This window comes from Bombus pascuorum, chromosome 1 (genome assembly GCF_905332965.1).
Source record: "Bombus pascuorum chromosome 1, iyBomPasc1.1, whole genome shotgun sequence".
NCBI lineage: Eukaryota > Metazoa > Arthropoda > Insecta > Hymenoptera > Apidae > Bombus > Bombus pascuorum.
The window spans coordinates 13446515-13468961 of NC_083488.1; the positions used below are offsets into that span (position 1 = coordinate 13446515).

The 22447-nt window shown below is 38.7% G+C and overlaps 2 protein-coding genes across 7 annotated transcripts in view; one reads left to right on the forward strand and one right to left on the reverse strand.

Annotated features, from left to right (window-relative positions):
* The window catches only part of LOC132905132 (poly(ADP-ribose) glycohydrolase-like), a 473462-nt gene that overhangs the window by 130568 nt on the left and 320447 nt on the right, over positions 1-22447 (forward strand). The window lies entirely within an intron of this gene.
* The window catches only part of LOC132904933 (mucin-2-like), a 332312-nt gene that overhangs the window by 13607 nt on the left and 296258 nt on the right, over positions 1-22447 (reverse strand). The gene's annotated exons all lie outside the window — the stretch shown is intronic.

A 22447-nucleotide genomic window follows, 5' to 3' on the forward strand; every position in this document is an offset into this window, starting at 1 on the left:
TTGTCTGCTACGAGCGCAGCTTCTCTTTCTCTCTCTCTCCCTCTCTCCCCCTCTTTCTCTCACCCCCTCTCATTCTCTATTTTACTCTTGCTTCTTTGGCTTTCCAACGCTCCTATTTTCTCCAATCAGCAACTCGAAGCGCGAGGCAGCCTGATCTCACGTTATTAATCTCGTTGGCCCGCGTTGCTCCGTGAAAGATAAGATCATCGCGCGGAACAGCAACCTGCAGAGGGGAACGAAACGAGATTCTTCAGAGAGACCGATGACGTCGAGTTACGATCCTAAACGGTCGGGATTGATAGAGAAACCTCGCGACGTGGCTCAATTAAACGCAACTCGGCTGGTACACCTGATAAACACTGGCGGAAAGATAGACCCGTCGACAACGCTCACAGAATGAAGTTGAAGTACCGTAGAACTTCATTTCTCTGAACTCGTCAGGGGACAACGATCCATCGACTTTATTGTTTTTCGTTCGATGGACAGGTTACTTAATCTGGAATTAACTAATATTACTGTAGATTCGAATAAAAAAATCTATTCTTAAATTAGCACTACTCTTGCTCAACTGCGATAATTCAGAATTATGTGATTAGTGTAATGTGTATTTTAGGAATTTTTTTCTTCAATCCTCGATGAGTTAGAAGTTACAGTCAACAGCATCAAATAGAAGCCAGTTGCCGAGAAAGTTTATTTAATACGTAAAATCCCTCACTGTGAAAGCCCAAAGCTATTGCAGACAAACGACCCCTATCCTCTAATAGCCGAATGCTTCATCACCGTAGTGTAAAGCTAGTTATAAGAACCATAGCATATCGGCGACAAGAAACTGCATCTACGCGAAGAAAAATCGTTGCAGGTAACTACCACACCGTCACGTATCAATTATCATACCAACACTGACTACAGCTACATCTTCCTTAATGACTAATTCAAGCTCGTTATTGATCTACGTCATTCGCAACTATGTTCGAGCCGAGTGTCGGCAGAAACGCCAACGGAACACAACGACTTCCAGGGAGTGCGAGGAAGCCTCCCATTTATCAATGTCCGTATCACGATTCATATTTCCAGCGGAACCCTCGTAACTCGGCATCAACGTCTCCGAATCCTATCGAAATCTATTCTATCCTACAAATCGGCAAGCTGGTGATCGAAGAGCATCAGAGATCTTATCCTCGCGGAACAGTCGCTCGTGCGGCGATCGTTATCGATTATCGAATCTAAAGGGATACGGAGATACGACGGATGCACAACCAGGAAAGGCTGGATCGCTCGATGTGGCTCATTGAGACGTGTAACGAATCGTCCGTCTGCGTGTACGGGAGAGAAGCGAAGCACGGGAGGCAACCACCACCACCACCGCCATGATTCGACGGTAGTCGCGTGTACAGGTAGGACAACGATGGTGGAAGTGGTAGGCGAGAATCAATATCGCGCACCCTTGCGGACCGAGCAACCTGAGGGGTTAGTTTGGCCCCCTTCGTGCGCCAGTCAAAGGCCCTTCTCGAACCACCCTCGCGACTCCCTCCGATTCTGTCCTTCTTCCGCGACTTCCTTCCGCCCACTTCGTTTCGTTCCTATCTATCTTCTGTATTGCACGCATTTTAGTCTGCAGATGTTTCATTCTCCAGAACACGTATCTATTGTAACCAAGTCTTAAGGTAGGTGTCCATTCGAGAGTAAAATTATCGCGAGTTGCTCTCAAGGGTATTTCTCGCAAGTGAACACTGCGTTTAGAGCGACTATCAGAGTTACCGTCAATGCAGATCGAATAGTAACTCTCAACAGTGTTGCAAGAAATACTCTCGAGAGCAACTCGCGATAATTTTACTCTCAAATGGACATCTACCTTTACTCAAGAAGTAAGTTCGAAGTTCTGGGTTAGGTAATAACAATAAGTAATAAATGAATAAATAAAATAATAATGATCCTCTTCTTAATAAAATTGGTTTCTCTATTTAACAGTCAGCTCTTTTAAAAACAATGTTCGTCATCTTTAAGTGAACTCTTTCATTCTGACAGCTGACTTTGATTCACCGGCCATCGTCACGCGCAGCGTAAATATCATAAATTGCTGAATAAGTGCCTGTTTTATCGATCAGTCGCGGGGATAAACGATCGTAAGGAAGCGCGTCAACAGGAGTCGTAAATTCCCGTTACGATTAGAATAATCGACGCCACGAGCAGATCGATCCCCTATTTCGATTAGAATAATAGAGATAGTTTTATTGAGTAGCGCTTGATTAATAGTTCAAAGATAATATATATTTTCAACTTGCAGACACAATGATTACGCTCGTTGCGTATATATATATATGTTAATTAATATAAGTTGACTGAGTTAAAACAGTGAACCCAGTGCAGAGCTGTCGACTGATCTGTAATCGTAGATTCAGTGCCGATATGTTGACTGATCTGTAGTCGTAGATCTAGTCTAGAGATGATTGGTCCATAGGCGGAGATCGAGTCTAGAGATGATGACTGGTCTATAGGGGGAGACCGAGTGAAGTTCGGTGACGATGCTGTCGCAAAGGAAAACTCTTGTTTGGTGGTGATCGCCCCACCACTGATCGCTTGCGGGTGGAAACCCCGGAGCAATAACCACAAGGAATGTATCGATTTGAAGGTGTTTTAGGCCATTTAACGGCTTTAACAGTAAATCGAGAAGCTTCGTTTTATGACTGTTCCTTAAGATTATTGCGACCGGCTTAGTTATATGTGCACAACTGATGGACACTAAAGTTGAATAGTGTCAGGCTAATTGGCCTCGAAGGGTCTAAAAAATTCGATGTCGCTAATATACTCCTATCTTGGGAGATGTTTTAATGGAATTTTCGAGACCTTGGCCATAGTAATCTATTGGATAGCGCCCAATACCTAACTACTAAATATCATGATGCTGATCAATTCTTTTTAGAGAACGTATGAGAATAATGAGGGTTCAAGGTGGATAAAATAACAGGGAAGAGAAAGATATGCGCGTGGACAAGATCGGAATGAGAAGAAGTAATGCGATAAGATGATACGCTTCGTATATTCTGTTTGATTTATTTACTCAAGTTTCTTGCGAGTTTTATTGTGAAGGACGCTGTTGTGGAATACGAGAGTTTAAATTCTTACGACTGTGTCAGAAGAATCACTTGTAATAGAAACATGTTTCAAGTTCCACGTGCATATCTGGAACTCAGTCATCCCGAGCTAACCTTTCAAATGTATCGTTCAAGCTATTCGTGTTATACTTCAAACGTATTCAGAATATGAAGATGAAAACTAACTCGTCATATCTTCTTAATATACAATAGTTTCCTTCAGCTGTAATCGACTGTAGCATTTAAATATCTTCGCTTTCTCTGTAATGTAATGTACTTACCTTCAGGCAGTGATTTTAGATAACTGTAATTTTAGAATACTTCTACTTCCTGTCTCTCAAACATAGCCAATATCCTTATTCAATTTCGTAGCCAGCGTTATTCTTGCTCTACGACCCCTAAGTCACCATATCTTAGATGTGCATTATAAACTCTTAGATTTGATCATTCTTGTCACCCTTACTTGAATTAAACTTTCCCAAACCCTTAGAATCTCTAATGCTTCTTACCGAACTATGCGAGTCACCGCATTGATAACGAGTTTAATTCCAATGAATGTGCAATAAATTATTCAAGTTCTATAAACGCTTTATTTCAATCGTTTCTTTCGTATAATCGACATATTACATCAAGACATATTTATAGGAAACGTGAATTATTTTCCATTACTCGTGAGAAAATCAAGACGCACTGTGTTAATGGAATAAACGGATGGAACAATTCCAAGCGGAAATGAATACACAAACGGTAAAGAAAATAGCGAAACCCTTCAATGCTCGAACGTTCTCGGACAATCTGATTCCTCCCCCTTTGTCAGAGTCTCTGGAGAAATCAGGGCTTCCGGCGAGTCGACTTAGGGAATTCTCGCTTGTTGAATTCGATAAGAGAGGCCCTTGGAAATCCATCACACTTCCGATATAACTATTTATTCGCAGTTGGGTTCCATCATCGAAACAGAAACATCCTGATTTCGTCAGAAGTCCTCTCGAGTAAATGTTCGCTATTTAACTGGGTCTGTAACACGTTCTTGGATCTGATCAGATAAAATTTTACGCAACCATTACGTGGTCACTATCGATCTATAATTAGACGTAATTACAAGGCAATGTACTCATTTTCTATAATCTTATCTTATGCCATCAACTTTACTGTTATTCCCTATATTGTTATCTCTTTCAAAAAGCAAACGACGTATTAGAATTGATTAAACCGAAGCAATTGTACGTATTAAATTAATTAAATCCAAATGTTTTGCATTGTACATTTTTGATAAACATTTTTGATGATAAGGACAGTCGAATTTAGTATATTTTCCTTACAAGTAATTTTACATTTATAATATCTAAAATTTATATTTACAGCGTTTATAAAAATTGAGTTTTAGCTTCGCGGCTAATAAAAATCGTACGAAAATTGTACCACAATTTTAGAAGGGAATGAAATCAATTTATCAATCAAGATCAATTCTAATTACACTCCAAACATCAGCTTTCAATCGATTGCACGAGTTAAAGATGGTTGGAAATCGACACCCTTTTGTTACAAAGCGTCTCGAGCTTGGTGAAGTCCCACGGTGCTTCGTAAGACTTCGAAAGTTGCCGGAATTTCAAGAATATCAAGATTTCGGGAAGTTTGCGGGTTAGTTCAAAATCTCTAAAACTCGTCTGTTTCAAGCCAAGATCAAACATCAAAACATTTCTAGTTTGCGATGATGAGAAGATAAACAGCAAGTGCATCTAGTCGCCTGGATCCCTCAAAAACATGGAACTTTACCGCAAACCTCGAAGGACTCGAATTTCCGAGGTCATGCAAAGTTCCGTGGAAACTTAAGAATTATGGAACTGGAAGAAAGTTGAAAATTTGGAATTCTTCCACATCGAGAGTTGCCTCGTGTCACCTCGAGTTCGAGAGCATTGGATAAATAAGAAAACTTACTATGATTACAAATTTTGTAGATCGTCAGTGTTATGAGAAAGTTTCGAGGAAGTATTCGACGTTTTTCAAAGTTAAATCCCTCGATACTGAATTTTTTAATGACGAAACCGGTTGCTTTCACGACAACGAAGACTTTGGAACTTTCAACAGGTTTCCAAACCGGTGGAATTCAGAGCTGGTAAATGAGAAAGCAAAGCAATTTGAAAATGGAAATTTCGGTCGCAAACCTATGAAGCACAGTTAGACACTCGTTTATACGAAATGATTGGACCTCGAGTATTAGAAATACGATGAAGGACTAATTACATAAATACTCGAGATTAGAATGTAAAAGAAGAGAATTGGTCCCTCACAGGATTTGATCGAATGTTTCTCAGGAATGACTGCATAATTCATTAGTAGGTTAAGTGGAATTGAGAGAGTACACCTTCCTTTCGCGTCTAATTGTGAGATTAATTAAAAACGAAAATATAAGTTATATATTAATGAAAAATGAATTACATTTTTATTTTGATTCTTCATCTGTCTATATTTGCAAATTTTTCATAACCAGAGATAATCCTTTCTGAACTAAATTGTTTTATGTCGTGAGAAAATACTTTTTCATCAATTATTAATAATAGAAACATATTTTTATATAGAAAACACTAAAACTCAAGACCGGCTCCATAAAAAATAATATATAATGAAAATTTATCATTTAATTAATTAATAACTTCTTATGGTATATATTATTGCATATATGCAACGTCAAGCGTGAAAATATTGACAAACAAAATTCCAACAATAGGAATTAAGAAAAGATAACTCATCGAGGCAACGAGGTATAGAAGTAAGAATGCCTCGCGATATTTTCTTAGATACGCATTCGCGATCCTGGAGCCGCGATCGAGGCTCGAATACGAATGATGAACGAGTTCGAAGGCCGGAGAAAGATTGCGAGTCACGATAATCCGGTGGCGCTCGATTAAAAGCCGCGGCGCGGTCAGCCAACGGAACGTGGCGGAAGTACGAGGAGGGAGCCAAGTAACGCTTTAAGCCGGGTTAAGCCGTGGCTTAAATGCTCGCCACACGGCGAGAACTTGTTCGTCCGAGGCCTCGTAGGCTCGCTCACGCCACGAACATACGTCTTTGAACAAACTTTTTTGCTCCAACGACGCGCCTTGAATTCGTTGAGAAGTCAAAATACTTTCATCTTCACTTCATCATAATACTCGTTTTTCCTGTTTCCTGGACTTACCTTACGAGCCGACAACGATTCGCAACTGACATGAAAACGCAGAAACGAAAAAAGGCTCGCCTTGCGATTCGAAGAAAGCTCTTTTTAGTCGGATTGCTTTCAAGCAAAGAAACATTTTACCGCCTCGTACTAACAATTTCCGTATCGTCAAACTGGTTTCTGGGCAATATCTCGACATAACTGGTCGACAGAAAAAATCCTCCTAATAGGAAGGTTCATCGCATGCAAACAGAAATCGAGTGTATTTGCTCACATAGAAATCTCACAATGCACGTGGTACCATGAGGGATGAGGCGATCGAGTTCGTTTGGCAGTCGAGCAATCAAAGCGCTCCACCGACCAAACTCGCCCACAATGGCGTCAAAGGGACGAAGAGTCGCGGCCGGGCGTGTCCAAAGAAGCCTCGAATCTTTGATCATCCTAACAACGCTTTTTCAGACTACTCGCAGTTTAAACCCTCCTTCCGTTACGAGCAATAAAACTAATGCGGGTACGGACTTGTGTGTACAGTGTACAGCTGCTGTGTATATACGTTCTTTGTACGTGTGTATCTGTGTATATTCGTAGCGTGGTGTAAACGGTGCGAGCCAGAAGGCGAAAGAGGTAGAGGAACAGAGATAGAGGGAAAGAGGGAAAGAGGGAGAGAAATGAGGAGAGAGGGAGAGAGAAGAGAAACAGTCTCGGCTGACCCACTCCACCTTGGCGTGGCATCCACTCTCATCCGTTCTCGCAACAAACGCATCCGTACCTCAAACAAGCCCTTACCACGAGGCCAACACCCTTTGCCACTTCACGGTCGTTCGCACCGCACCGCCTCTCACACCTCCCATCAACCGGCAACCCTGGGTCCCGTTCGATCCTACCCTCTCACGGAACCACCGACATCCCTTGTTGGCGAAATGTTAATTCTCTAACTGTCTTCGATTCGTGTCGTGTCCAGAAGAACGAACACGTCATGTAATGCGGTGAATGTTATTGTGTGGTTTGTAGAGACGTATTAGAGATGTTTGAATTGGCGAGATACGATTATTATATAGAATATGCAGAATACAGAGTATTATGTAAGTGTGTTAAAATAAGTACAATATCGATCTTGTGAGAGCAATTAGTAACGAACGAAGTATCATATTTCCATATGCTTTATGTCGTTTGTCGTACTTTAAACATTTGTTAAAAGTACTAAAAGAAGTAGATCTCGTTCTTGTAATACACTGTATGCGTATAATTCGATATCAATCAGGGATATCAGGAAGATTTTTCAACAAGAAATCAGTATTTAATAATATTGAATGAAGAATAGCAGAAATAAGTACGTACATTAAAAAGGTTTCCGAAAACCTGTTGCCACCCAGAATGTAATTAATCATTATTTCTCGCCAACATTCACAGTAAATATTCATTAAAAATAATGACAGAATTAAAAGAACTTTAAAAGCACGTATATCCGAACATCTTACGATCCATTCGTAAAAATAAAATAATTTCTGCTCCATAATTTTAGCCTAATTTGACGATGTATATAGACTTTCCAATATAGAGGAACTGCAGATATTTTGTATAATTTTTAATCTCTATTTTATACCGGCTGACATCGAAACAAGCGAGGTAGTTCGCGTGCAATAAATTTCACGAATAGCCGTCAGCGGAGGACCCGCGGAAAATATATAAAGAATTATGATCGAAGATCCTATCTGTAAGAAATATAATCTCACACAAACTGCGGATGACACGATTGCATAGGATTGGTGGACATAAATGTTCCCTCGCCCGGGATTTCTCAACAGGGATTTTAGTTCGCGTTTCCACGATCTGTTTTTCTTTCTGACTGTTTTAGAACGTTTTAACGTATAGCTGTCGTGCCTTTTCAAAGTACACTTGCCTCTTTCATCGTTTCGTTACATCGAGTCTCTTTACACTGCATTATACGCGTCTGTACAAGTCTTTCGATCGATTTTTACCCTGCCGTTCTTCGTTACCGCCACGTGGATCTTGCAAGGTAACCTATTATTAACTTATTACTCTAAAACTTCCACGCTGGGCGTACAAGAAAATTACAGCTCCCTTCCGTTTTAATTTTAACCGTATCCACACGGTGCCCTGTATCTGCAACGTCGAATCTATTTTCTGAAACCGTGATCGTAGATCAATCGTTTTTTGACACGATTAAACTTTTGACGCAGAATAGTTTAACTTTTAAACGAGACGCTCGTTCTTAACTTAGAATCGATATAAATATACAACTAACTATTGTTATCCATGGAGGACCAAGTTCGATATTATATCTTTTTATTGAATTCTCGACTCGTTCGAACGTTCGGGTCGATTGTCTATGAAATTGTACAGTACGCGTAACCAGTCTATTATCAAGCATGTAAAGCAGATCACGTCTTGATCGATAGTCGTCCGGTTCAGTCCGGAATTCGAAAATGAGTAATGACGGCCTCGCTTGCCTAGCGGAGAGCTGAAACAAACGAGGCCCAAAGTGCAATTATTCAACTTTGACAACGAGTTGACTGGTCGTGTCTGGTGCGGGGGCGTTTTCAAGAAACGAGCACAGAAAGAAGAGGAATTGATCGATTGGATTGTTTCGCCGACGTTTCGTGCCGAGATCTTTCGTCTATCGGATTACTCTACTGTCTATCTAAACCGTTGATGGATTCCTCTTCCTCGCGTGAGAGTATAGCTAGAGGAAGAACAACGGAAAACGTAATTATTATAGCTAAAGTGGTGATCAGTGCTGCTATATGAACTTGAAGATTGTAAGTATGAATCCTTAGAAATTTACTTTGTCCAGTGCCTTACCACCAATCTTCATTATTATATAATAATATGTTACTAAATCATATTGCAAAATCAAACAAAATCTAGATTTTTCATTTTCTACAAGTACATGCTATACCATAGAATTAATAATAATCTTCGATCGTAAAAACTATTAATTGCTTCCCTTTTTCTTTCTATCATTAAACAGTCGTAACGTGAACAATCTACACGCCAGTGTTTTACAGTAAAACAAATATTTTAAATCAAATATTTCTTGTAATACGACTTCTATTGCATATTACATTCGTGCAAATCCTTTTTTGTTATGTCATGTTTATACAGCTACCTTTTCATAATATTCGTACGCTTCCTTGAAATGTTCCCTAAGTGTTTATTAATTAATGTCCATGAAGAATCTCTTCCAAGAACATCACAGGCTTCCTGGTGGTCGACGGTCCACAGGTTAAGAATCATAGATCTACACGATCTATTTTTCTTACTGTAGTCCAGGATCAATGTTAAATCGCTCCGCGGTCTATGTACCGAGCAGAGTTAGTCCGCGATCATTATTCAAGATCACTCGCGTTGTCCATTAACTCGAGCAACATACGTTTCGTAACGCGCTGTTTCGCAACGACTTTCGCAGATACGACAACGGTAATATTTCATAATACGGTCAGTTGTAAACAATTTCCCCGGAGGGCACTAAAAATAAGGTGCAAGCGAGCAGATAGATATCGTGCGACCGTTCGAGAGCGGCGAGCTTGGAATAAGGTCAGGGAAGCCAAACGGGAGAAAAAAGCCGATGATCAAAGCTGGAGAGGCAAGCTCTGGGAATTTCGCAGACTTAAGGAACAAGCTAATACAAACTGGTAAAACGTGTGTAAACGCTATATGCTAGAAACCGTGGGTTATCTCTTATACGAGCGTAAAAAGACTAATTGAAGAGTTAAAATGGTAAACGATGTAAGTGGTAGAGTTAAAGATCTCCAGTAAAAACAAGAAACGAGTTTTGAAAAATATTGAATTAATTTACGTCATTTATCACTGTAGATTTTCAATGTTTAAATGCTTCACAGATTCAGAGGCAGAATAAATAGCGAAAGGTATATCGGATTAATTAAAATTCATAATTGTGTCTGGCAAATTCTTCTTCTAATAGTCCAACAGTATTTCAATACCTAAAATATTTTCACTGTATTCTGCACGAGATTAACATCTTTCTCCACAAAAAAATTTTCATGTTTTTTAAGGCTTACATCGTTTACTATCTCGATTTTCCCAATTATAAAACATTACGATGTATCTTTAATACGTTACATTTCCATTATCCACACCACATACAAACATTTTGCTTCCTATAACCCTTTATATAATATATTTGTAAATAATTAACATGTGAATGTACAAAAGTTCAGTCTGCCGTATTGGCTCTTCATCGAATTGAAACATGCATATCTCTAATTTCAGTGACCAATACCCAACAGTAATATCGAATCAATGTTAAATGGATATATGGAATATCGTGCTGGTTTGCAGATGGTTGTATACAAAGAGGAGCTGGTCGAGTGAAACGACTAATTTACGCGTAGGAAGCTCTATCAGTGGCCGGTATCATGGGAATCGACGCGTAGGCAGCAGGCTGGAAACGAGAATCGCTTAAACGGATTACTTTATCGAAGTTGAAACTGTATCGTGGCTGGTTGTGTATCGCAAGACACGGGTAGAGGCGCGGGTAAACAATACATTCGACAAGAGAGACGTTCGAGAAGACAAACACGCCACGACGGAAAATTCAGTTTTCCCTGGTTGTTCGGTGTCGGAAACGTTGTCACTCGTAAATATCGCGAGGCAAACCGTGAAAGCAGAAATGGAGACGAAGAATGCCGTGAAACGGTTCAAATACGTGGATGACATAATGTATCCATTGATGTATTTAGATTGACGATTCTATAGTTTTCGAGTCTTTCTACATGTAGAAATAAAAAGCATTTTTCAATTTACTATTTTATTATTATTTTTTATATTATTATTTAATATTATTATCTGATCTTCTGGAATTTATATTCATATTTATTTTCATAAAAAATTAACGATAATTCTTCATGAATTTTTAGTAATTGTAAGTTACAGCGAAGTCTAAACTGTAATCAGTGCGAATGAACTTCCAGTGTATTATACGCGAATCACAATTGTTTGGGATAATGGGAAAGAGTTTAAGTACCTGTTCGGTATGTAAAGCTCGGTTTCATCGAGTGGCCGACAAGTTCAAGTGGATTTCGAGAGTACGTACAAAGTTCGGGAATTCGTGCGATAATTTTAAGAACGTGATAATAATGAAAAATTCAGTCTGCTTATAGGCGAGTACGACTTATTAATCTGATGTTAAATTCGCGGAATTAAGACGCTTCGATGAAATTTAGTGCAAAACGGAAGTCCTGCTCGAAATTCAATGCTATTCCATCTGTAAAGTATCTCAAAGTGCTGTAACGTTCCACGATTTCGTAAATCGCATCGAACGAAACGAGCGAAGTTTTCCTAACGGGATTACCACCCTCTCGAGTCACGCGAACATGCTTGCAAATTCACAGACAAGACAACGAGCAGTCGTCGAAAGGTGAACTTTAAGAGACTGTTCGAAGCAATCAGAGGGGTTGAACGCGTAAACTGAGAGTTGGAATCGTCTCGACGAGCTATGATTTATCGAGGCGTGAATTTGCGTGACTGTAACGATTCAACTATTTAGAAGTCAAACTGATCGACTTCATTTGTCAAGAAATTTCTTTATTTTGATATCAGAGTACGTAATTAATGTTTAATTGACTTTAGCAGCTGGATGACTAAACTTGATGAAATTAAAGAGTTTGGCTCCTGTATACGTAGTTCAGTTACTCGGTTGCAGGATAATACCACGCTACTTTGGAAATTATGTCATAGATGATTAATTTATATATAAGAGGACACGAATATAAATACATACAGCGCTCAAAACAGTTAGAGGATTTTTTATTTGTACAAAGATTTTTATATTTATTTCTTATGTTTTGAATATATCTTTGTTTCTGATAATTATCTCTGAGACGATCTTCATCACAGAATCATACGAATAATATGCCAGTCTATTAAACCTATACGACTTCTTTTCTTTCGTTCGATTTAATTAGTGTAGCAGAATCATTTGTAATTATGATCCTCTAATTATTCCGAACAAAATATAACGTAATATGTAAGTATGATAAAAGCTTCCGTCTTCTACTGGCAAGTTAGAGATGCAACAGCGTCGATATATTTATTGAACACGAATCCACTATTCCACCGAACAATCAAATCGTTTAGTTGATTTTTATTCTACACGGACGAGACATTTTGTAATCCCACCATCTCTAGTAACGTGACAATAATATCGCGATGATACAACGAGCACAGGTTACATAACAAGTCATTTCGAATCGTTTCGGATCTCATAATCATATTTAAAATTGTGCCTCCTTGATCGTATCCTGATTCTGGTTCTCGAGCTACATTTGCACGCTCGAAATCCTCCACGCTGGTTTCGTTTCACTGGTGAAATTACGGAACAGAGAAGATTCCGTAACTAGAGGACGAAATGGAGGGCCATTTCACAACGGGAGGCAAAGAAATCGCGAAAAGGTTGAAAATCTCGTTGCTTAACATGATTAGAGAACGTGCCAAGCGGAGTACACGTGTAGCACACGTGTGGCTCGGATACTAATAAGCCTTTTTCTTCGAGAAAAAAACACCATCGGTTTTGCATTGATTCAGGAAAATACACCCGCTGTTCTTGCAAAAGGGATCAGCTTCCATTCTCTCCGAACGAAATAGCTTTAATGAAGGAAAGGAATAAACCTTTCTAAAGAAGGAAAAACATAAGAACATCAGAGGAAAATAAAGAAAGAGAAGGGCGTAAAAGGAGGAGGAGGAGTAAAAGAAAAAGAAAAATTACAAATGAAAACTGCAACGCGATTCGGACGTAATTAAATGACCCCCGCGAAAGCATCAAAAAGGCGACGAGTCGTGTTGCTGTTTGATTCCGGGGTTCGCAAGGCCTTCGAAAAAGCTCCTTATACGGCCGCGTGTGCGTGCACGCGAGCAGAACGTGACCTCCATAAAAGGAAGTTTTACGCGAACCGCTCTCCCGTCGCCCGTTTGTTTGCCGTTTAAAGCCGTTTCAGCAGGTGCTTCCACACCAGCAAATTGCATGTAAAACCTTCCAACCCAATTGCGCGCGACCCTAGAGAGCCAGAATTTAGACGCGGATGGTCTAACGCTGCTACACGCTGCTCTTTCTGTCGATGGATCGACGGTCGTGCCCATTCGCGGTACATCGTTTCCTGTTGGCTGTTACTAACGCTGGAATTACCGACTAGTAAAGTTTAAAATTTGTACGAAGTTAAATGAGAGATTTATGAAAGGAAAAATAATGTAGGGAAAAAGCGACCAAAAGACAACAAAAAATTACGAGGATTCTAAAAAATGTTCCATTATAAATCGTAGAAAATTTCTAGAGAGATTGGTTATTTTGAATATTCTAATGATTCTAGTAATTTAACCTTTGAATATTCTGTGGTTGCTCTCTCCGATAGCGCGGAGAGAAATTCAACTAAACGCACTGCCAAACATTTTCTATTTTTCTCTTTTTTAATGGTTTCTAGTATATTGAGGTTTTTCTACTAACCCGATTAGTATACCAATGGAAGATTACGTATGGTAGACTAGTGAAAGTACGACGAACGTATTCCGAAAGCTCCTTTTGCATAAAACTGCTTTTATATCGGCGATAATGTGCAAAAGATGTTATGTCGTGGAAAATACACTTCTTTCTATTCACGTAAATTCATCTTACAAAGAACCTCCGTGTCTTATGTCGCGCAGACCTCATACGGATCCGGTGAAAAGTACTTCTCGGCCTTGACCCGTTTCACAACTTGAAAATTCTCCGGCTTGATACTTGAAGAAGAAACAACGGCAGTGTCAAGGGGATGAGAAACAAGTAACGTTACACCACCGCCACAGGAAACTTCTTTTTATCTTTGAAATCTGCAAGCGGCTTTGCTGTTTTCCCATGATTTCATGTACGAGTGATTTGAAAAACCGCGTCGAGAAGTAGGTCAAGCGTCGAGCTGCGTATTCGCGCGAATAAATTCCAAGCGGCGAGTCATCGCCCACGCGGTTATTCGTATCACGGTGAAAGCAACACACGGCCAATGTTATTTTTGTTTCGACGGAAGATCGCCTGTGAACGATGATGCTTCTTCGATATCAAAGTCGAACGTCTGTTCGACGTTGAAAGAGAGGAAGAAACAAGAAAAGGAGCTCTTTCTTGCTTACTACGAGCTTCTTGGTCTTTCGTCGTCGATAAATCACTATCTTTTTAGAAGATAACGTAGAGTGGAAAGAAAGATTGATCTAGTACTGGAAGATTTAAAGTCTCAACTTGACTGCACTTAGAATCTGTTTTATACGTGGTGATTCAGTAACGATGACCATGTATTACAGTAAACAGAGATATGCATCTCTATTGAAATTATTAGAATGTCGTAACGCATCGGTGACCAAATCGTTATAATCGTACGCCATGTATTACTAACAAATAAAATATTATTTAAAATGAAACTTTAATCGTGAATATCTTGAGAAGTGTTTGGTACTTTCTAATTCTACGATGAAGTATTTTTATAAACAGAATGGTAAAATTTATTAATATATAAAGTTTCTACTAAACTGTAGCTCTTGTATTCTCTTATAAAAAATTTGAAGAAAGGAATGAATTGTGAATGAAATTTTCATACAATTATTTTCCAATACAAAACATTCATAGCAAAATTATTAGCATTGATCATAAACTTCAGAACATATTACTTCACTTATTATTATTAATTTCAAATATACTATCTGATACAATCTTTGCGATCAAAAATCAAACGCTAATTAACACTATATATCTAACATCAACAGGTGATCACTTTACACTAAAAACACCAGCAGAGAAGACAGAGCTTTTCGCCATGATCTTAATATCCATACCCATAATTATCGATATTGCGGTCATTAATAAAGCCTTTATTGTCGTCGTTTTTTATCCGACCATCTCGGAGCACGTTCCCTTGTGAACGCTCTATCGTGTCAGGTTCTCGATTTCCCTCGTTCATAACGGTACACCGTGTTCAGAACGATCGAGGCAAGAAGCACAGCGGTTGGTACGACTCTTCCTTCTTCCTGTTTCTCGTGCGGGAACGATCGGTAGTCGTTGGTTCTCCTGGAGAAACGGCGCGACGAAAGCTTTCGAAAGACGCGATCGGGCCCGGGGACAGATTTAATTATTCATCCGTGGCGTTCTGCTTGCTTACAAGCACTCGCCGCTCTTGCCGGGCAAGATTAATTGGCTCGTTCCCCGCTGCTCGAGGCGGAGATTAACGACGCTGGTAATGAGAGCGGCGGGATTATTTCGGAGCGACGCAACCGTCTCGCTGACCTTTGCCGATTCGCTCGTTCGCGGTTTTTCCAACACGCGCCAGCTCCTGTCGATTCGTCTTGAGAAATTATACCACGAAGAGCAAGTTTGGAACACGAAGTTTATAGCATAGATAGTATAGATAGTAGATTAATAGAAGTGAAAGAGAAATTTAGCACGAGGAATTACGAAGTTTTAATAGCATTGTGAATATTCTGTTTTTGTGTAAATAAATTCTTCTAACTCTTTTCGTGTATCGTGGCTACAGAAAGTATTTGCATATAGTACTTACCCATTAATTTATTGATCAAGTTCAATATTTCATTTTCACAATATCAAATTAATATAATTATATACAAGTACTAGGAAATAATACGAAATTTAATATATGTGCTTGGACCTAATTAAATACGTAAGTCTTATAATAGATACTTTTTGTTCTTCGACTACGTTTTGAAACGCTTCGAATTTTCCATTTGTTAATTTCCTTCGCAATTTGCATGAATTCAAATGAATCGGTGCAATCAAAGATCAAATTCAGGCTAGTGAATTATAATATCGAATAAATAACAGAAAATACGGAGATAATCAATTTCTAGTAATATTCATAAGGAGTAGTTCCCTAGAACTAGAAAAGTTGCTGTTAACAATATATAAACATTGAATTAATCTCTCTTGGAGGTAATTATTACAATGTAGAACAATAAATTTCATAAATAAAAAAGGAGTGATCCGGGTATTTTTTGATCAGGCTTCATATTTCTATCTAACATTCGAAAAATGGAAGTAAATATAATCAAGGTGAAAATAGTGTACAAAAGGCAAACGCAATAAAATCGGAGGACATTGAAACGCTAATCGATTTGGAGAAACCTCTTTAAACAATCAGCTCCTCCATTATTGTAGTAGACGATGAACGCTTGCCTCGTGGTCAGAGAATGCGGCAGAGCGAAGAGAGGATGCGAGCTTTAATCATTTTTAATTTAATTTGTAGCGTAACAGGTTCATCGGAGATTATCTTGAGCCTGTCGGCGTGATAAATTGTCGCACTCGCGAGTTTACCGTAAATCGCTTCACTCTATCTGCTACTTTTTATACGTTACTTGTTGCTCTCGCTCTCCTTGTCGATTTCTGCTCTTTTTTCGCATAAATTCGGCCAGCGAGTGCACGCGGCTAGATCGCTCGCGGCTTCTCAGTTGAAATATTGCATCGGCACCGTTGATACGGCTGCATTTATTTTGATCAGAACTATAATTATAAGTCACTTTACCGTTTCTCATATTTCTCTATTTTCTAATTTGCTCGTTACCTTTACACAATTTTTTCTCTGCTTGTGTATCGAAAATTTCGCAACAGTTACCCGAACAACTGCAAAAATTCTTTAACAATATTTAAAAAGCTCGAAGTATTATGAGCAATCAGTCGCAGAGGAGCTCCTCGTCAACTAATAATTTCGCGATAGTAACTTGGCTAATCGACTATAGGAGAAGATCTTTATTAATTGAGAAATTCTACGAATTCAATAAATTCCAAAAAGAATAAGCGTAGAACAAAGTACAATTAGAAAATCACGAGAACGAATGCTACACGAGGTCAGTGCGGCGCGTCAATAGTTCGAACGCCATTTGACAACGATATATTTGACATTTTAATTAACACGAGAGAGAGGCAAAGGGTAAACGTCGGCCGTGCTAAAGAGTGAGGTTATTTCTTTCTCCATCGTGCTCCATTGCTGTGGCGAGGAGCTTGATAAAATTTCAGTGACCAAAATCCAGCAGGAGGACACAGAGTCACGAGTCCCCAAGGGGACGAAAAAACGTCCATGACTGCTTATGGACGTCAACAGAGGTTAAAAGAGAAAGAGAGAGAGAGAGAGAGAGAGAGAGAGAGCTTGACCATTTTTCTCTCGGTTACGCTCCCTTTTACCCTCTCTCCAGACTTTCCCAGCTCTCGGGCCGGTTTTCCGTACGCGTAATCCTGCGTGCATGTATGGAACAGGGAATGCCGTGCCGCGTGGAAATACCAGGGAATCAGAGCGGCAAAGGCAAATTAATCGCTGACTTCGTGGTATCGGGGCGAATTTATATTCGACGATGGATGGAGTCCATGGCGTGGCGTGTGCACGGTGAATCACAATGAATCAATTATATTATAAGGGACCGCGCACCATTCGCTATCTATCCTCTCTTGGCCAAGTATCCTGCCCGGGAATGGCCTCCGGGAGATTCGAATTGCGGTTTAAATCACCTGCTGCGGCAGCACGCTGCACGAAGATCGAGACAGACGAGAATCAAATTGCTATTTCGCGAAAGGGAAACGTGAAAATCGTAGAAATGTTCCTTTCACCGTTTTTCTATAGCTTCTTGATTTTATTTTTGTGCCTACGAGAAAAAATAAGATTATTTCTTAACGATATTTTGTCGACAATGATGACTATTTATTGTTTAATATATTTACTGTTATTAAAGTATTTCTATCCCCTTTCTAGAATTACACATTCTTTAAATTTGATGTTTTTCTTATTTTAAGCGATAACTTTCCTCCTAACATACTGTTCGTTGCTTCTTTCTGGCTTTCGAAAGGATTGTATCAAAATATAAGAGGAAGAGCACGCCTCGGTTACATTGCAAACACGACTTGGATTCTTAGATAATTGGAACAACGCATCAATAGAAGTTGAAACGTTGCACTATCAAATCGACTACCAAACCCATCAAAATGAAAGGCAGTTGCTTTTCATAAAATTAACTTCAGCGTTTATTAAAATAGAGATGATGATTACAGATATCTATTTATTGTCGAAACATTTTAATTCTAATCTTCTATCTATAGTACATTTTAATGCACATTACAGATCCATAATTTCTAGATGATAGAAATTGTAGGTTTGTATGCCATTCGAACGACGTTTGATCAGACCGGTACAATACAATGTTTCAATAAAACGAAACGTGACATGGAAGAAACGAACGAAGCAAATACTGAGAGACGGAAGAGAGAAAACCAAAGCTCGTTAACATTCTCTTGATTCGCCGACAAACTCGCGGTCCAATGGGCGGTAGTTTTTTCCCGAAGATATCTCGCGGCAGTCACGACGTTGAAACGACGTCGAATTAATTTGACGGGCCGAAAACGGAAAACAGGGTGAAGGAAACGTTTGTTTGCGAGCGGAGCAAACAAACGACCCTGTGTTCGTTCAATTTTGTCAGGGTTTCAACCGGGAAAATTGAAGGGGCGTATAATAAAATGGCACAACCGCAGCCTTCGACCGTAAAAATATCGTTCGCAGAAATTCCGAATGTTAATTTGACGACACTGATTGGTGCGTCGAATGTGATATGTTTGGAAAAATTCGTGAAATTCTGGACGACGATACTACCAAGAAAAAAACATTCTTTTGTATTATGTTGGTGAGTATGTATCGTTAGTGTGTTGGAAGGAATGCAACATTTTTATATTTTTTTCTGTTGTTTGAAACAAGCAAGTCGAAGTTCTGAGAACGAAAATGTGAAGTTGCTTCCGTTCAGTTTGAAAATTTAATACTTAGGATATTTCAAGATCTGATATTTACAATTATATATATTTCATTGACATTGTTGGGCCAGTTTATAGAGTTGATACATAATTACATAATAGGAACATAGAAGCAACACAATTTTCAAGATTTTCAACGGAAATCTTCTATATGCGGTTAATTGAAACAGGAAAAAACTGGATAACTTGTTTTCAAGCAACGTCTAAATGACTACTTAATAGCATAACTTATCTTCGCACTAAATTCAATCATAAATTCGAACCAGTTTTGAGATAAAAACAAAGAGGAAGAAACAATAAACAGACCACTAAAACAAACCTCTTTCACAGAAAATAGCAATACGAGTTCCTCCATAAATCCGTCTTATCAATACAATCCTCTTTCATTTATAATCGCCGAACCACTTCAACCTCAGTATTTCTCATTCAAACATTATGTTGAAAGGCTGATGGTGAACGGTAAAACCAAACGACGAGACAAGTTGTGACTTGCGATAAATGAACGAAATTGTACAAAAAGTGTACGAAAAGTGTACAAAATGTAAACATAGATAGTGAAGATTATGCGTGTTAATCCGTCAAACTCGCAAATTTTCCGTGGACGAACGTTTCTTCGTCTTCACGTGAAAAGATTCAAAATAACGGCAAACGCGAGGGCGAAGAAAGAGAAATAAAGAGAGAGAAAAGGATGAGGTCGTCTAGATGGAATTAAAACGGAACGCAGGAACATCACGGAGAGCAAAACTTGGAAAAGCGGCTGCTGGATAGAAATGTTAGCGGAAGAACGCGGAGCCAAAATTACACGGCGCTTCCGGCGGCCGCGCGAGTACCGCGCCGGTGATATCGTAATGAAAACTCCTAACTACGCTAACTTCTCGCCTTTAAAGTTGCTCGCCCACGCCGTGAGTAAATCTTTCTGCGAGGTTACTTAATACGACGCGATAATGCAGAACAGGGACGATGTTCCGTGACTTTCTTTTACGTTGTTGTATTATTTTTCTGTTTAAACGCTCGGCCAGTCATCGTTTCGTACATCTTTAACAACACTGCGATATTTCACTAATTTTTGATATCGTTCAGAGCTGTTTGCTCTGTTCCATTCGTTCTCGTATTCGCAATTCATTCAGTTATTACCCTTTAAATGGTGTTGTTGTTGTTGTTATGTCTACGGCTATATGTTATACGCAATTGTATATATTATTCGTGCCATTCAATATAAAAATTGATGTAATTTCTTGTCCACGAGGGGTACAAGTTTTAAAACTAAAACTACCAGGACAGGCAAAGCAACCGATACATAATTATTCATTGAAATTTTATAGATTAACAGCAGTGTATTTTGATAGATTTAAAAATGGATAGAGAATGGTTCGTTCTCCTCTTTGCGTTATATATTTTTTCATACATCTTTCATTTTGATTCCTTTCACACACGTTTTATAGTTTACTCGTACTGTAAATTACAACTTTTCTGAAAGCAGTATATTTTTTAACAAGCGACGCATCCCAATTTTGATTTTGATACCGCTTCTTCTTCGTGAATACACGACGTTGTTTCAAAAGTTCTTGAAACATGAATGTGGCGATATTATGAATGCCGGCGAAGCTCGTCACGTGTGTTGGATAAAATGAAGGAGAAAGAGTGACGCAGTTACATGCGGAAAACCGATGTGGAGTTTTGGATTACGAGAGAGTATACGTTTACTTACGTCGGTGCAATTTCGTAGTGAGATAATGAGAAGCCTCAGAGGGGTCAACGAGAGGGAGCGCGGAGTCGAAATATAAAAGAGTTGAAATAAAAGAGCAAGAATGAAAAGCGAGTGTAAAGAGCAACGAGTTAGCATCACCGTTTCAAATTAAATATTACAGTTTGATACGAACTCGTGTATCTCTTCAGGATCTCCATTTACTATTTTCTCATCACAATCTCTTCGAATCCTTTCGTAATTGGAAAACCACGTTTATCGATCTCTTCGTACCTATTGTTTACCTTCCATCGACATGTAATCGAAAATATGAAAACTTAAATATTCAAACACTTGCCCACATCTTTTATGAATACACCATGTATTATACGAAATATTTTGAAATTTCACTCGCTCTATTATGAGATTCAACAATTACGGTTACGTTGGCAAAATTTAAAACATGTCTGAAATTATATATAGAAGTTGGAAAATATTTAGAGCAAGTATATATTTTGTAAAGATTACAAACATTCAATTATCCATTATATTAAAAAGCGTCAATAGTGAATGAGGCCATACCTAAATTTATTATATGCTTAAGATGACTCTTTATGCTATGTACTAATTTTTTTTCAAATATATATTTATTATAATAAAATAATATAAAACAAAAGATGTTGTGCATCTATTATTTCCTTATAAAACGAAAGAAGGTTCTGGGACAACCTAATGCAATAAAAATATTATGCAATTTCCATATACATACCAATGAAATCCCAAAATGTTCTATACAACACATACAATATAGATATGAAAGTTCCTGTGAAAAGTATCCAAATAGTTTTACGAGCCAGTGTAACTTTTAATCGTCCGGAATGAAGCGTTTCAACATACACTCGAACAAAAGCAACTCTCGGAATCATTTGAACTGGAAAATATTGTGACACTCCACAAGCGCAGATAAGTCGATAATAAATTCCACGGCGGACGTACTATTACTTAAGAGCTTGCATTTCGCATGCCCGAATTGCGTCGAAACCGATGGTTCGTTCGGTCGCTGCTGACTGCGCAAAGTCTCCGTTATGGAGATCTCCCGACTTCCTTCCTCTCTTTCTCTCTCTGTCTCTTCAAAGAATAAAGGAAAATTTACGGTTATTATGGACGGACAAATAAACGCAATCGCGCGAAGAATTACGACACGGCGAAATTTTCGCAAAAGTTTGAATCGACGATTCGCGAAACGATTCGGGATACGATCCATCCTCGCACGACTTGCACGTGGAAAAACGTCGTCCTCGCGCGTTCGCAAGTCGTCGTCGTCCCGTGGCACAACGACTCCTTCATGAATTCTTCATGAACTCCACGGATTTACTTATTAAATGCACGACGTTCTTGCTTGGCGGTAATTTACCACCGATTTTCCAGGATATTCATTCCTTTGAGAACGATCGCTGTTTTCGCTGATTGTTTGAGGTAAACAACGCGACAAATCGATCTTCTCCCTTGGGATCGTGTGTGTAATTTTCAATTTAACTTAATATTATTTAATGAAATTTTTAAAAGGATTTTTATTTAAAGAATTTATAAGGTTAATTTACTAGCATCTACTGCGCGGATTTTTATACGTAAACAGTTCATTATATTTCCTTTTAGTTCGATTATTCCGAGTATTATCTTCTATTTACTTTTAAAATCTAAATTAATATCGCTGTAACAATATATTA